We start from the raw sequence: 15,459 nt of genomic DNA on the forward strand, positions 1-15,459 counted from the left end.
CTGGGCATTTGGGATTTGGACAAAATTTTTGTTGAAAATGTGATATAAAGATAGACATCCTGGCGGTGGGCGTCCCAATGGCCTGGACATCCATTCAGGATTTTCAAAAAAAATTATTGCCTTCTGAAAATAGGCATTTCTTACTACTGACTTTGGACATTTAGCACCATACGTCCAAATCGAACTTAGAGATATGTTTTGAAAATGCCCCTCCACATGTGTAAAAGTTGGCGCCTAGAATTGCCTTTTATGTGTATTTTCCCCATAAAAATTGGGATTTCAACTATGATATTTTAGACCAATGAAACCATTCTCTATCAATCTGTGCATCCTGAGGCAGGTAGATGATAGTGGCATTGTGAAAGTGGCAGTTGACAAGTATGCCTTTTACCGCCTCATATGCCACATGATTTGCCTCCCTACCTTACCTTCTAATCAGTCTGTGTTTTGTTTTTTATCTCTTGAATCTCAGCATCAATCCACTGATCGACTTTTGTGTCCTCTCCTGCACTCTCAGAGTTTGTTCCCCCTTCACTGACTGAGCTATCAAAGATAATGAGTTCTTCTCGTTTAACATGTTTGCCCCTGGTCATTATCCCCACAACATGGCTTACTGTCTCTAAGCATGGTCTTCCCCCCTTTGTACTGTATATGGTTTGTAACAGTCTTAACTTTGGAGTCTTCCCTGACAGCTGGATGAAAGCAATCATATGCCCTATTCTTTTTTTTTTTTTTTTTTTTAAAGGCTCTCTCGACCCATCTATAGTTACCAATTTTCATCCTATCTTGAACCTCTCATTTATTTCGAAACTTACAGAAAGGTGGTCTTTCGGCAGGTTTCACAATTCTTGAATGATGCACATAATCTCTGTCCCCATCAGTCTGGATTTAGAAGGAACCATAGTACAGAAACAATTATTGTCAGTCTTCTTAGTGATTTCCACTCGTGCCTTGACAAAGGAAAGATTGCACTCCTCATTTCATTAAACTTAATTGCTGCCTTTGATTTGATTGATCATTCCCTTCTTCTCCAGCGACTGTCTGCTATAAACTTACTTCATTTTTGTCCAATAGATCATTTGTCGTTTCCACCACATGTTCATATGCAGATGACATTCTTCTACTCATCCCAATTAATCGAGACACTAATGACACAATGCTGATAATATCAAATGGAATACACAAAATACAGGCCTGGCCTCTTCTAACAAACTTTAAATGCGGACAAAAGCAAAGTTCTAAGGTTCTATAATGCAGCAAGTTCTAAGGTTCTATAATGCAGTAACTCTAACCTCAGGATCCATGCTGGACATCATGAATTTCAAGTATCCAACCTAACATAGAAAACCTTCTACAATTTGAGAAGACTAAGACTTAATGGATCCTTTTTGTCATATTGACGCAAATGCTTATACTGTTCCAGCTGGATTTTGTAACTCCCTTTATATGGGTCTAATGCTAGATGATTCAAAACATGGGGGTCAGACTGATATTCAAACTCAAAAAATTGACTCCATCTCTCCTTACTATAAAAACTTACACTGGCTGCCTATCAAAACTCATATCACCTTCAAACTATCATGCATAATGTTTCAAATCCTATGCGCAAAAACTGCAGAACCACTCATAAATTTTTTCATCAAGTCCTGGTCTGCGTCAGCCAGAAAACTGAAATCATTTCAACTGCTCCCCCTGTTTCCCAAAGGGGTTAAATACAAACGTATATTTGACTCGCTCTTCACATATCTTAGCACCAAGACCTGGAACAACCTCACAACTGACATCAGGATGGAAACAGATGTCAAAAAAAGTTAAAAGCTCTCTTCTTTAAAAGCATACACATCTTAGACAACTAATTCAAAACCCTAAAGTCACTAAATTCCACACTCTACTCAAGTGCTATACCAGTATAATCAGAAAACCTTCATTCTGAACCTCCATTCTATCTTCCCTATTTCTCCATTCAAAACTCTACTCTTCTCTGCTATAATGTAGCTTTACATTCTGTAATTCCTTATATCGTAAGTCGCCTTGAACCTGTTTAGGTGTAGCACGATTAAGAAATACTTAATTAGATTAGATTAGATTTGAATTCTTACTTTCTATCATAATTATCGTAGTTACTTTCTATTTATGACTCATGATATTTTATTGTAAACCGCTTTGCAATGCTGTAAAAGGCAGTATATAAAGATTAAGAACATAAGAATTGCCTTACTGGGTCAGACCAATGGTCCATCAAGCCCAGCAGCCCGTTCTCACGGTGGCCAATCCAGGTCACTAGTACCTGGCCAAAACCCAAGGAGTAGCAATATTCCATGCTACTAATCCAGGGCAAGCAGTGGTTTCCCCCGTGTCTTCCCCCATGTCTTTCTCAATAACAGACTATGGACTTTTCCTCCGGGAACTTGTCCAAACCTTTCTTAAAACCAGCTACGCTAGCCGCTCTTACCACATCCTCTGGCAACACCTTCCAGAGCTTAACTATTCTCTGAGTGAAAAAAAATTTCCTCCAATTAATAAACTATAAGCCAAGCAGTGGATGCATAAAAATCAAGAGCATGGTCTTAAAAGCCATTTCTGTGCATAATTCAGTTTCTCACATGTTAAACATGTGCTGACAAAACTGCAAATCAATATGTGCAGGCAGTTACATGCATAGCAAACAATTACCAAGGCTAAGCAGGGGTGATCCCATGGATGAGTTTGCAGAGAGTCTGCATTTGTTAATCTGCTTTATAAAATATGCACATTATCCCCCGAATTCTATAAAAGGAGCCTTCCATTGCATATGCAAATTTAGGAAAGCGCCCCCTTTGTACGTGCAACTTAATTGAATAGTGAGTTAATTAACGCTGAAAATTGACTTCTTAACAAGCAATTATTAGTTTTAATTAGTTTTAATTTAAAATTGTGCACATAAATTTAAGCAAGGGTTCCAGGCCTAAAAAGGGGACGTGGTACTGGGAGAGTCATGGGTGAATCGGAGGTGGACTTCACAACTGCGCCTAACTTTAGGTGTGAGCTTTTGGTACAAATGGCCTGGCCTAAAGTTAGGCACGACTCTCAGGCATAAGCGCTATTCTACAAACTGTGTTTAAATTTAGGAGCCATTTGTAGAATAGCACTTAGCCATTTTTTCTATGCCAATTTTTAGGCACAATATATAGAATTCAGACCTATGCCCTAGATACTATAAAGATTACCCAAATGTGGGTGGCAAAATTTGGGTGCGAACTTGAAATGCACCTGCAACTTAACGGGTTAATGAGCCAACAGCAATATTTGGGCACTAACAATCAATCATTACTGCTAATTGACACCAATGAGGACATGCGCATGCATCTGGCTCCATGCTATTCCATAAGGCAGTGCTTCTAACTCCCATAGCATTTAGCTCATAAGGGGGCATAGCTATGGGAGGAGCATGTGCATGTCAGGACATTCTGCAACATTGTACATATAGTTATAGAATACTGGGTCATTGGTCAGTGTGCTTAACTTGGGCGCCAGCATTTACACTTGTTTTCAGCAGGCATAAGGGGCTAGAGGAGTTGCCATACAGTGAAAGGCTAGAGAAACTGGGCCTCTTCTCCCTTGAAAAGAGAAAACTGAGAGGGGACATGATCGAAACATTCAAGATATTGAAGGGAATTGACTTAGTAGCGAAAGAGAGATCGTTCACCCTCTCCGAGGTGAAGGGAACGAGAGGGCACTCTCTAAAGTTAAAAGGGGTTAGATTCCATACAAACATAAGGAAGTTCTTCACCCAGAGAGTGGTAGAAATCTGGAACGCTCTTCCGAAGGCTGTTAAAGGGGAAAGCGCCCTTCAGGGATTCAAGAAAAAGATAGATAAGTTCCTGCTGAACCAGAACGTGCATAGGTAAGGCTAGACATAAATAGGGCACTGGTTTTTGACCTAAGGGCTGCCGTGGGAGCGGACTGCTGGGCACGATGGACCGCTGGTCTGACCCAGCAGTGGCAACTCTTATGTTTTTATGCCCATAGTTAGGTGTGAGATCTGCAATTAAACACTATTCTATTAAGGGTGGATGCCCTTTACAGAACAGTATTTAGTGCCATGCTCTGAAGCAGGAAATAGCGAAACATGGTACATGTTGGCATTTGGTCCTTCACATTGAAAGATAAGTTATTTACTGTTGGGGCGTTGCCTAAATCTTGCATTTCAGGAAGATGGAAAAAAAATGCACTAAAAGCTTTGAAACAATGGAGTGTACCAGCTTTCTTTACGACTGATGTAAATTTCTTTTTCATGCAGCTTTACGAGGCAGAGGCCTCTTACAATCCCCAGAACCTCAGAGAAGCCAGAGTTTCAAATAACTTTGTAGATGGTTTATTTCGGCTCTCACCTAACCTCCTACTCAGGGTGCCTCACAAAGCAATGAGAAAATGCGAACAGGCAGTGCATCATTCAGCAATGTGTGAACTGGTAAAAGAGAAAAAAATAAATAAAATAAAAACAAAACAAGATTTAGCTGTGTAGTACAGACTGCAAGACCTAAGCTTTTTAAGTTGAATATAGCAGCTACTGAGATAGTTTCTTGTAAATGGGAGGGGAGGGGGAGCTTATTGCAGAAGGTGAGCGTTAATAGAGAAGAAGCATGAAGGAAATAAACTCTTATGTTTTCTGTGAAGTACATAGTAAAGAACGTATGATTGTGAGTAAAAATGATCTTGTCCAGAGTAATGGTGAATAAAAAGGTTGTGGTAGAGAAACTAAGGGCTCCTTTTACTAAGCTGTGTTAGAGCTTTAACGTGTGGAATAGCGTGCGCTATAATGCCACGCGCGCTAGACGCTAACACCAGCATTGAGCTGGCGTTAGTTCTAGCCGTGTAGCGTGGTGTTAGCGCGTGCTAATCTGTTGCGTGCGCTAAAAATGCTAGCACACCTTAGTAAAAGGAGCCCTAAGAGGAGCAAGACCACTGTTTAACCTCTTTTATAGCACTCATGGGTAGCCAGTTTAAGAATGCAACTACCAAATGAGGAGAGAATAATATTGAAGACATAAAATAGCATTTTTGTAAATAAACGTTAGTAGGATGTTCCAGCTGCTTGGGTCGAGTACTTGGAACCAATGTTTCAGCCATCATGAAACGTTTTGTTTTATTTGTCTCCCTATGTTGCTATTTTCCAGTTCTATAGAAGCTGGATTAGATGAGTGTAATAAGGCAAGCCAATGCAATGGCTATTGCAGTCATCAAGATGGGAAAGGAAAGAGCAAAGAATAGAAATATATTGATGAGAAGAACTCAAAAGGGAAAAAAGAAGGAAGATACGGAGTCTGGTCAAAAGTTGGGAAGGGCTGAATGTCAACGAGACTGAACACCAAGAAGTGAGAGTGCATCCAGAAAGGTAAGAGTAGAATGGGCAATGCTTTAACAGATGTTAGTAGGGAAAGAGTAGGAAAGCAAGAAAAAGATCATTTGACTATAGATAAGTTACATACACACATGTAAATTGTGATTTCACCCAAACTATGGGGTCTTATTATTAAGGTGCACGAGCCGATTTAGCGCGTTCCAAATGCTAAGGCCTCCATTATATTCTATGGATATGTTAGCATTTAGTGCGTGTGAATATTTAGCATGTGCTAAATTGGCATGCCTGGGTCTTGTAAAAGTACACACCTACTAGCCATAACATCTAATTTCCCATGGGGGGTAAGGTAATTTTATGAGACATTTTACAAGTGTACTGTATACTGGAATAGGCGTGTGAAAAAGCCTTTATAAAACTATCCCCAAATCGCAGAGATTATTTATAAGGGCTCTACATGTGAGTTTAAAAAAATAGAAAGAAATCTAGTTATGGACTCATAAATGGGAAGAAAACAACAGCTAAAAAAAAAAAAAAAAAAGAAAAGAAACATGTCTTTAAGCCTTAACAATCTGCCATTTCATAGTCAAACCTGGGTCCAATATAACCCCCAGCACTGTCATCTTTTTCTTCACTGGTAATTGCACCCCCAATACATTTCTTCTCCACTCCGTCCAACAAACATCACTTCTGTTTTTCCCACATTCAAGTATAGACCAGGGTCGCGCATCCATTCTTCTATCCTCAACATACATTGATCCAAAAACAACTGCAAATCCTTTCCCCATTTATCTACTGGGAAGAAACCCCAAATATCTTCAGCGTATTGTCGATAATGAACTTGCAGTTGATCAGACACCTCCCCCAATTGATGCCGCATAAACATTAAACAAAAATGCTGATAATGATGAGCCTTGTGGGACTCCCCTTCCCACTCTCTTGAAGCCTCTCTTGAAGTCTTAACGCCATCATACACCCAAAACGTGTGGCCTATTAGGGAAGATCTAAACCATTGCAATACTACACCTCCCAATCCTAATCTTTCCAACTTCCACAACATCAGATCTATGCCTTAGTATAGGCTGTGTAGAGCATGGAACATATGTAGAGAGGACCTTCTAGCAGACATAGTTCAGAGAAATGGGTGGAGTAAGAAGCAGTTTACCTGCACACAAAAGCTTTTTAAATGTCTCTTCCTAAAATTAAGGACATGCCAATGGTATGTATAGATTCAATGAGGCATAATTGAGTAATGCACTTTAAGGTGGCCATTTTAGAACAGTTGCATGGCAGATGCATGTGGAAAAGACTCACATATGCAAATGTCAATTCTGTAGTTGTTAAGTGCCATCAAGTCAATGGTGACTTATGATGGCCTTCTAAATAATTATCCAATAAGCATATACTGGGAGCTATATATTAGAATACTAACTCTTCCCCCTTTTATAAAACTGAAGTAGTGCTGCCATGCGGCAAATGCTCCGACACCCATTAAATCCTTATGGGTGTTGGAGCTATTATTGCAGCAGCTGCTATTACCGTGGCTTGGTAAAAGGAGCCCTAAATTCTTTAATCCCAGAATAAAATATATTCAAAAAAAGCCACCATCCTAGGAAAATATTTAACTATACACTTAAAAAGAAATATTTATATGAAAAAATATTTTTCATTATGTCCTTTTTTTAACTATTTTTATAAGCTTTATTAACCATATTATAAGAAGTTAGTGTGTAGGGCTCAGCAAAAAAATTGTGCCATTTGTGTTAATAAAAATAACTGAGGCACAACATTTCTATCATTGTACTATTGGAGTAATAATTCCTAATTCCCATGAACTACAGTATATTTGGTCTTCACTCATAAGGCTAACCATCGATGGAGTGGCATCCCTAACTGTTATTGTATTGATCCATCATATTGCTGGTCTTTTGCATTGACCTTCAGCCTTGCCAAGCATGATGCCTTTCTCTAATGATCTTTTGCCTAGCATGATGTCTCTGAAGTAGAAAAGTCAAACTTGTCATTTGAGCTTCTAAAGTTAGGTTTAGCTTTGATCTCCCAATATCAATTGATTTGTTCTTTGGGCAGTCCACAGTATATGTATTATTCTTCTCCAGCATAACAATTCAAAATCATTGATTTTTTTTTTTTTAATATTCCTGTCCTGCTTCTTCACCATTCAACTTTCACATCCATATTTCATTATTGAGAATACAATGACTTGGACAAGTCAGATGTTTATATGCGGAAATACATATCTACACTTCAAGATCTTTACTAGGTCCTCCTTGCTATTCTGCCAATAGTGAGAAATCATTGGATTTTTTTTACTGCTTGCTGTTTTATTATTAATCCAAGATGTTGTCCACTGTTTCTATTACTTCTCCATCAAGCATGAAACCATTGATGTTACCAGTTATCATGGAAGGCAGTCTGGCTACTTCCTGCCCTCTATGATGATCCCGGATATTCAGTTTATCTTGCCACTGGCATTGAATATCCGGGTCAAAGTTCACTGTCGCAGATTTAGCTGGCCAAACCAATATTCTGCAGCCAAAGATAGACCTGCTTTTTAGGCAGGTCTATCTAGTTGCTAGCCTTGCACTGGTCTAGATACTTGGAATAGATGATATAACAAAAAAACCAATAAACTTGGAAACATGTTACAATTGGACCCACTCCAAGGTAACACCAGGAGTCAAGGCAATATACCTTTACCTAAAACAACTTCCATTCCCTTCAGGTTGAGTCCTTCATTCTTGGAAGCCTGTCAGGACTTATAGTACAGAAGTTCCACAAGAACAGAGTAAACAGCAGACATCAGACCAGGTAGAATGCAGAAGAACCATAGCAAAACAAAACCCAGACAGAGGCAGAGTCCAGGGATAGGTAGGTTGGGGCAGGCAGAACAGGTCAATACTCAATAAACAAGCAGAACTTTATTACTAAAACACCAGCAGATAACAAGGTACCCAAAGTTAGGCAAGAGACCTGTCTGAAGACAAAATCTACTGAAAGTTCTAGAGTTTATATATATATAAGTATCTAATCATAAGAAAGCTTCTACAAGGCCTAATCAGTCCAGGGGATCTTAGGAGAAAAAGTTGGATGAAAGCAGAAAGAAGCCAGAGCTTTCTTTTTATTAAGAACCCAGGTCCTACAAGGTGAGTTATGTGACAGTACATTCAGCTGGCCTACACTGCATAGAATAATCTCCTATGAGACCATTCTCATGGGAAGGATCCCAATGTGGCTTTACATAAAGAACAGGTTAAAATTTCAACTAATAATGTGGGTTAGGGAGTACAGAGAAGAATAAAGAGAGAACATTATTAATGGTCTTGTTATAAGGCCTTGGTATTCCCTCCCAGTTATGGAGGGCCACCAACAAGTCAGGTTTTGAGTATATCCCTCATGAATATGGATGAGGGAGGTTTGCATGCTTACTATTTACATTCTATTCATGAGGGATGTCCTGAAAACCTGATGGCAACACTTGAAGACTGGGATAGAAGATCAAAGCTATTAGGTAAAACTGAGATTCACTAAAGACAAAAGATATTGAAAATGTACAATACAATTCACACGCTTGGTTTGTTTTTCAAACAAAAAGCAATATATATTCTCTTCCATGAACAAGTATTTCCCATATTGCACAGAAGTGTGCATTTGTAATTGGTTGTCACTCTTGGGTAGGTACCAGAGAAGATCACGATTATTTATTTATTCATTCAGTTTTCTATACTGTTCTCCCAGGGGAGATCAGAACAGTTTACATTAGGGGTGCCCAAAAGGTCAAACGTGAAGGCAACGTGAGTCGATCGCAGAGCCCATCCCGGGCTCCGTGATAGACTTGCGTTGCCTTTGCATTCTACCTGCTTCTCCATGAACAACATTTGCTTTCCCAACACGGTAAACAGAAGCGCTGGGCCGACCAGCTTCCCCCCCCCTCCCCCCTCGACATCAATTTTGACATCGGAGAGGAAGTTCCGAGCCAGCCAATCGCTGCCTGGCTGGCCCAAAACTTCCTCTCCGACATCAGAATTGACATCGGGTGGAAGGTTGGTCGGTCCAGAGCTTCTGTTTACCGCGTTGGGAAGCAGGGACAGCTCACAACTCAGCGGCAGGCGGCTTGGGGGCCTGTTCCTCGATGGTGGTGGTGGCTTGGGGGAGGACAGGGAGAAATAAAGAAAGGGGGCAGGCAGGGAGACAGAAAGAAGGGAAACAGAAAGAAAGAAAGAAAGAAAGAGGGGATAGAAAGACAGAAAGAAAGAAGGGGAAAAGAAAGAAAGGGGGACAGGGAAACAGAAAGAAAGAAAGGGGAGACAGAAAGAAAGGGGGCATGGGGAGAGAAAGACAGACAGGAAAAAGGGGGCAGGGAGAAAGACAGACAGAAAGAAAGAAGGGGGCAGGGAGAAAGAAAAAAAGGGAGGGGAGCAGGGAGAGAGGAAGAAAAAGTTGAGGGAGGGAATGAGGTCTGGAGGAGAGGAAGCATACAGGAGGCTGAAAAAAGGGAAGAAATATTAGATGCACAGTCAGAAAAAGAAAGTGCAACCAGAGACTCATGAAATCACCAGACAACAAAGATAGGAAAAATGATTTTATTTGCAATTTAGTGATCAAAATGTGTCCGTTTTGAGAATTTATATCTGTTGTCTATATTTTGCACTATGGCCCCCTTTTACTAAACCGCAATAGCAGTTTTTAGCGCAGGGAGCCTATGAGCGTCGAGAGCAGTGCGGGGCATTCAACACAGCTCCCTGCACTAAAAACCGCTATCGCAGTTTAGTAAAAAGGGAGGGGGTATATTTGTCTATTTTTGTACAGTTGTTACTGAGGTGACATTGCATAAAGTCATCTGCCTTGACCTCTTTGAAAAAACCCCTGAATACAAATGATAATTACCATTTTCTCTGCGTACAGTGTGCTTTGTATTTTTAAAAAAAATTTTATTGTTGGTAGATTATTTTGACTCGGTCATTTTAAAAGTAGCTCGCAAGCCCAAAAAGTGTGGGTACCCCTGGTTTACATGAATTGATTCAGGTACTCAAGCATTTTTCCTGTCAATCCTGGTGGGCTCACAATGGTTTGCCCAGGGTCACAGGAGCAGTGTGGGCTTGAATCTGCAATGTCAGGATGCTGAGGCTGTAGCATTAACCACTCCGCCACACTCTCCCCCCACATGCAGGCAGATTTGGAGGACTCCATTCAGAGGTCTAGCACGTCTTTAACACCTCTGCAGCATCAGTTTTACACAATACATAGAATGAGGAGTTTGATGCACACCTTGAAAAGTCGTCAATGCACCTTTATGTTCACAGTCTGAATGGTGCTATACCTAAAACTGCTACCATTAGTGTTTTAAGGATGTGAGCTTTCATTCGAGACCTTGGTGTTTTATGATTAAGTTTGCAGAACATGTCAGCTTGCTTTAACACCTCTGGTATCGCTGTAGGTTCTTAATGGGCCTGATCATCTTCAGAGCCTTTTTCATACTTCATGGTTTGATTCAAATATCTTTTTTCTTCTGTCTAAATTGTAACCAAGCTGTCTCTCTAAATAAGTATAGCTTCAACAGTTCAAGCTGTAGCCATGCCTACAGTATCCCATCTACCTCTTTTTATTTATTTATTTATTCAGTTTTCTATACCATTCTCCCAAGGGAGCTCAGATCGGTTTACATTAATTTATTCAGGTACTCAAGCATTTTTCCCTGTCTGTCCCACGGGCTCACAAAATATCTAATGTACCTGGGGCAATGGGGGGATTAAGGGCTAGATTCACTAAGCAAACTGATTGTGACTCCTTTGCGACCTGATTTTCCTCCAACCCAATTCACTAACCTCGGGGCCGATCATCCTCCGATCCGATTCCAATCCATGCATGCAAATGAGGGGAAACGGCATGCAAAGTAGGAAGGGCGTGATTCACTTACAAAATTCAGGCACACCGACTGGGCTGGCCGATCCAAAAACAAACTGAGGACCAGTCGCTTGTGCAAAAACCCTGCTCTCAGCCCCGATTCTCCTGCTCATGCCGCCCTGCACAACCCTAATTCTCCTGCCTTTTTACCGCCCTGCTCAGCCCCGATTCTCCTGCCTTTGCAGCCCCTATACTCTCCTGCTCTGCCTCCCTTCCCTGCAGCACGAGTCCGTGGTTTTAACCCGCTTTAAACCCGCGGGTTAAAACCACAGGCTCGCAAGTAAAAGTAAAGTAAAAAAATAAAAAAGCACGGAGAGCAAATGCATGCACAGACCATCTACAGGCAAAGAAGACTGTCTGCGCATGCGTTGGGATCGCTCATTAGCAGTCCGTGCAGTCAGTGGGGGGCGTTCCTCTGATCGTCCCCATTTGAATATTGTCCTGTCGCGAATTGGTCAGCCTGCCATGGATCGGTCACAATCGAGCAGGTTAGTGAATTGGGCCCTAGGTGACTTGCCCAGGGTCATGGTTTATTAGTGAAAAAGATTTTGTACACATTAAAACGATGAGAACGTATAAGGAAGTATTTTCTAGTTTATATTACCCCATTCGGATTATTGTAATTTGCTTTATGATGGATGTTCGGTTAAATTACCGAAAAGATTACAAACAAATTTACTATGGGGCTCATTAAAAAAAAAAAAAAAAAACCATCCAAAAAGTGGCATAAAGGGGCAGATGTTTCTCTTGCCAAAACATCAAAATCGTTATTTTCAAAACCAATTTTTTAGACGTTTTCGCTGCTGTTCATCTGCGATGTGTCTAAATAAAGGGGGGTGTTGGAGGTGAGGTTTGGGCGGATCTAGGGAAGGCTTATGATTTGGACATTTTTCTGCAATAAGGGAACATTGTAGAAAACATCCAGGCCAGAATTTGGATGTTTGAGGCTAGACCTTTTCAATAACAAAAAAAGTACCAAAAGATTGCCCAAACGTCTGGATTTCCCAAGACATGTCGTTCTACTGGGGGGGGGGGGGGAATGGGGTTCCGGCAGGAGGGATTGGACATCCCTCCTGCCGGTATTCTTTGTAGGGGGTTGGGACGGGTTGCCACTAAACTTATCAGCAGCAACCCAATTCTCTAACTGGCGTCTGTAACATGGACGTCGGTTAGAGAATCAGGTTCTTTTTAGGTGAGCTTAGGCGCAATTCTGTACAGGACGCCCATCAGCTTCTGAGACCGGGCATCCTATACAATATGCGGGCCATAAAGTGTAATTTTAAAATGGGTCACCTAAGTAAGGAGGTAGACTGGGTGCCTATTTTGGGCCTATATATAAAGTTGAGATGCTAAGTTACCTAGTTCTGGGCTAGAGAATTTTGGCCATTCCTGGTTTTGACCTTACATCTTATAGCTTGTTCAGAAGAAAGAATGTTCTAGATCACGATCACTGTACGAGGCTCCAAGGAAATAGGCTCAGGAGCAGTATCAGAAAATGTTTCCCCATAAAAAAGGGTAGCAGATGCATGAAATAACCTCCCAAGGGAAGTGGCACACAATGTGGATTTGAAGGAAACATTAGATAAGCACAAAAGGTGTCCAGTAGCAATGAGTGAGGGAAATATCAGATGAGAGCTGGTATCTAATGAATGAAACTGGGCAAAATGGATGAGCCTTACAATCCTTTTCAATTTACTTATTTCTTATGTCTGGGGTTTGTTTGTTTTTTATTCAATTTTCTATACCATTCTTCCAAGCTCAGAACGGTTTACATTAATTTATTCAGGTACTCAAGCATTTTTCCCCATCTGTCCCGGTGGGCTCGCGATCTGTCTAATGTACCTGGTGCAAGTGACTTATTCAGGGTCACAAGGAGTAGTGTGTGTTTGAACCCACAACCTCAGGGTGCTGAGGCTGTAGCTTTAAGCACTGCGCCACTCTAGAAATCAAAATGTAGTAAAAATGAGCCAAGTACAGGACAATCAAGCCATTGTGACATCACTGATGAGGTTGGCTCTTAGGCATTGGTGGAATGAAGCATATGATGTCATACTACCAGCTCTGGTTATCAGAGGCTGAAGCTTTTCACACTATTTATTTATTTAATTTTCTATACAGTTCTCCCAAGGGAGCTCAGAACTTTTTACATGAATTTATTCAGGTACTCAAACATTTTTCCCTGTCTGTCCTGGTGGGCTCACAATCTATCTAATGTACCTGGGGCAATGGGGGGATTAAGTGACTTGCCCAGGGTCACAAGGAGTAGCATGGGTTTGAACCCACAACCCCGGGGTGCTGAAACTGTAGCTTTAACCACTGTGCCAGTTGATACAAGGAGATCATAGCTCACTGAATGCCTGCTTACTAATGCCTCATTTGCATTGGATTATCTTGCATGTACAATCATGTGCATGATAATTTAAGCCCTGATCAGGATGCACTAGAGTTGTTATAGCATGCTGCATTTTGCAGACACTGAACTTTGTTGCATGGACTTCTTAGTCATATTTCCCAAATTGTATCTCCTTCTTTCTTGTTGCAACAGAGGAAATTAACCACTCTGCCTTTCTCACTTTGTTCTTGTTAGGGCAGTGAGAAATATGTGTGTCAGTCCTTATAGGCTGGTGACAAGCTGTAAGATTCTAGTGGAATTATACAACTGCATCTCTTTCACACTCTAATCATTAAGGTACTGTAACATTTCCATGGCATTCTTGTTCCAGCTGTACAACAGTTCTGAAAGAACAGCTGTCAGGTCTGTCGCTCTCATTATAAATGGATTCTGTTACAGTGTGTCTGTCCGGGGTGGCTTTATATGCAATCGCATCACCACTCAATGAAGAGGAGGAATCCAGGAGCCTGTGAAATGTCATTTGTTCTAAACGCATTTTAATCTTTTATTGTGAACGCATCTCTTTTTTTCTTCATATGTGTCTCAAGAATGTCTGTGTCCTAGAAACCACAGTTCACACGTCCTTTAATGTTATTTCTTTATCTGAAATTGGAAGTTTAAGAGACATATTAGATGGAAAAACAACATCTATAGGAATAGCTATTGTTGTTGTCATGACATTTCTCACTATTAAATCAAGACTAATCTGTTGACTTGGTTGAAGTGGAGGAGTCCTGGTAGGGGGAGTCGGAGAAACTTCATCTGAAAAATATCCTCCCAATTGAGTCTCTGTGGCAGGTCCAACAAGCAAATGTCTATCCATGGGCCTAATACTTTGGTAATGGATGTTACAGTCACCTCTGACTTATTTGTCTTTTTTTTTTCTGATGCTCTTATTAAGGATAAAGGAATCAGTCATACCTCAACCAAATCATGATACACTCATCACATGGATCAGCAAAATTCTCCTTAACACTCTCCACACTGCTCAAAGGGGCTCCCAAGGGGTCTTGCATGGCCCTTAGGGTACGTTCCTTTAGCCTCACCCAGAAGCAGCTAGATTTTATAGGGAACCAACATCTGCAGATTACATTGATAGCAAAGGATCCACTCTGTTCCAGTCCTACCAATAAGCATCACTTTTGCCCTTCTTTAGCAGGTGCAAGTCCTCGGGTGTGGGAAATAGCGTAAATTGCCCTTCATAGAATATCATTTTAGTGCGAAATTTAGCCTTAAATTCCGATATTTAGAGGGTTTTTTCCTAGTAGAACAACACATTTTAAGTACTCATCTCATATTTTGTGCACTCATTTTGATTAATTTTCATTAAAAAAATATTACTAAGGGGCTATTGAGCGCACCAACTATTGTGGTACTGAAGTACAATCTGAATATGGCCGCAGTGTGTATATGGAAGGATGCATGTTATTGGCAGTGGCAAAATGGGCGGGGAAAGCAGTGGGCAAGTCGCACAAGGTACAACAGCGGCTCAGTATACTCCTGGCTCCAGGAGCACCTCATTGCAAAAACAAAGAAAGCCAAAGAAAGGAGGAAACTGGGGGCAAGGGATGACGGAAGGGCAGGGAACTGCCAAGAAGGAAAAGAAGAGACTGAAAGGGGAAAACACTTGAAAGATGAAATGCGGTTTAAGACAGATCCTGCGACACTCTCTAAAGTTAAAAGGGGATAGATTCCGTACAAATGTAAGGAAGTTCTTCTTCACCCAGAGAGTGGTGGAAAGCTGGAACGCTCTTCCGGAGGCTGTTATAGGGGGAAAACACCCTCCAGAGATTCAAGACAAAGTTAG

General features: G+C 41.0%; 1 long non-coding RNA gene across 1 annotated transcript in view; it reads left to right on the forward strand.

The window, feature by feature from the left end:
• LOC117369072 overlaps positions 1-15,459 on the forward strand; it is a 122,354-nt gene that overhangs the window by 85,351 nt on the left and 21,544 nt on the right. The window contains exon 3 of the long non-coding RNA XR_004541076.1: positions 5,157-5,374. This is a non-coding gene — a long non-coding RNA (uncharacterized LOC117369072). The remainder of the gene's footprint in view (positions 1-5,156; positions 5,375-15,459) is intronic.

This window comes from Geotrypetes seraphini, chromosome 11 (assembly GCF_902459505.1).
Source record: "Geotrypetes seraphini chromosome 11, aGeoSer1.1, whole genome shotgun sequence".
Taxonomy (NCBI): domain Eukaryota; kingdom Metazoa; phylum Chordata; class Amphibia; order Gymnophiona; family Dermophiidae; genus Geotrypetes; species Geotrypetes seraphini.